This window comes from Macadamia integrifolia, chromosome 9 (genome assembly GCF_013358625.1).
Source record: "Macadamia integrifolia cultivar HAES 741 chromosome 9, SCU_Mint_v3, whole genome shotgun sequence".
Lineage (NCBI taxonomy): Eukaryota > Viridiplantae > Streptophyta > Magnoliopsida > Proteales > Proteaceae > Macadamia > Macadamia integrifolia.
The window spans coordinates 2561526-2563741 of NC_056565.1; the positions used below are offsets into that span (position 1 = coordinate 2561526).

The 2216-nt window shown below is 44.4% G+C and overlaps 1 pseudogene; it reads left to right on the forward strand.

Annotated features, from left to right (window-relative positions):
- Positions 1 to 719: 719 nt before the first annotated feature.
- LOC122088036 lies at positions 720 to 1464 on the forward strand (annotated as a pseudogene).
- Positions 1465 to 2216: the final 752 nt, after the last annotated feature.

Consider the following 2216-nt stretch of genomic DNA (forward strand, 5'->3'; position numbering starts at 1 on the left):
CTCCGGCGTCCGAACCTCTCTCCCAAGGTAGTAGAAGCCAAATTTTCAATTCCGCTAATCCTATACTATCAATAATGTGTGGTTGCCATGGCTAGCCTGTCATTTGATTCATTTCTGTGTCCATGTTTATGATTGGAGCCTAGAAGCAGAGCAGTGGAAACAGGAGAGTTTAGTGCAACTAATCAACGTGACGAGGAGCTGGGTCCGCCTGGAGTTCCAGAATCCGGATGCCATGTTTTCCGTTTTCAAGCTAATGGTTTTGTTACTCCTTGCGAGAATTGGGGCAGGCTTGCAAGGAGGAGAAGTTGGTTTCACCTATAATGGATTCCAAAGTTCAGACTTGCAGCTGGACGGCATAGCCAACATCAATTCCAATGGCCTCCTCGTGCTGACCAATGCCACCAATCGACAGAAGGGGCATGTCTTCTATCGTACCCCGATCCACTTCCTCGAACCATTTTCATCATCTTCATCAGGTGGCGTAGCTGCTCTCTCCTTCTCTACAACTTTTGTCTTTGCCATCATCTCCCAGTACCCCGATTGTTCCGGTCATGAGATCGCATTTGTCATCACACCCACGGTTGGCCTCCCTGGTGTTTTTCCAGGCCCAAATCTTGGCCTGTTCAACCCCTACAACGTTGGCAATTCAGGGAATCATATATTCATGGTCGAGCTCGACACCGCAAAGAACACTAATTTCATTGATATCCTGTTCATCTTGTTCATCTTATTTTTGATATTTAATCCTAAAAATGGTTAGTTTTGGTTCTTATTACTAACAAACAGACGGTGGAGATAAAGATAAAGATGGACTGTGAAGGATGTGAGAGGAAAGTGGAGAAGGCAGTGAGAGGGATGAGTGGAGTGACATAGGTGGATATAGATCCAAAGCACCACAAGCTGACGGTGGTTGGGTACGTGAATCCAAAGAAGGTTTTGAGACATGTACAATACAGGACTGGGAAGAAGGCCGAGTTCTGGCCTTACATCCCTTACGAAGAAGTGGCTCACCCTTACGCTCTAGGTACTTATGATAAAAGGGCACCATCTGGGTATGTGAGGAACACCATGGACGACCCCAGGAGCTCCAAGCTAGCTCGGGCTAGTACCATGGAGGAGAAGTACTCCAACACCTTCAGCGATGAGAACCCTAACGCCTGTTCCATCATGTAATGGTAGGGAGAGATCTGTTCAGTTCAGTTCTGTTTCGTTTCAGCAAGTCTGACTTGCGGCCGCTGCGCTTGTTTTATATGAAGTTGTAGCTGCTCTTCCTTCCTTTTTTTTTTCTTTTTTTGTAGATAGATCGATCCAAGGAAAATGGGGGAAATGAGTTTTGTTGTAAAATCATTTTCAGAAGTAAGATTATGCAAACCATTATTGGATTATTTGCTGGTTCTGGTTCTAGTTCCTCTGTTACAACCTCTACTGTAATGGCTTCTTAGCCAATGTTTCTCTAGCCATGGTAAAGAGGTTCGGACGCCAGAGGGGGGGGAGAGCTTTGCATGCCGGAGGGGAGAGAATCGCACGCCGGAGGGAAGAGAATCGAGTTGCAGGGGGTGGCATATTGTCGTCGTCGTCGTCTTCTTCTTCTTGTCCGGCCGAGTGAGTGAGAGGAGTAAGATGAGAAATGAGAGATGGGAGATAGGTTTAGAAGATGGAAATAAAAGAGAGGGCAATATTGTCCTCTCACAATAGGTAGGGGTATTTTGGGTATATTATAAAAAAACTAACCGGTTTTCATTCATTTATAACGGTCGGCTAACGGCAGGGACCGATTTGGAATTTTTTGAATTTTTAGGGGGTGGCTTTGACGTTTCGAAAAATCCAGGGGGTGGCGTTGAATAAGGACCGAAGTTCAGGGGGTGGCAATGCAATTTTCTTTTATTATTATTATTATTATTATTTGTGGTTTTATTATCCCTTTCCACCTCCTCCCCCTTTTTGAAATCCGCTCTTGAAACTGGAAATAGAGGGGAAAGATTCTGAGACTGCCGATTATCAGTCAATCATCCCTTTAATAAAAATCTATATTAATAACATAAAAATCTGTAAGCAAAAAAAAAGTTTAATGGGGAGTCCGGGATCAAACAACCGGAATAACGGGAAGTACCTTGGTGTTATGGAACCAATATCTTTGGGTGGCCCTACTGAATTCGATGTGATCAAGACCCGCGAGCTTGAAAAGGTTGATTTTTGATGAAAGTCCTGTTCCTTCC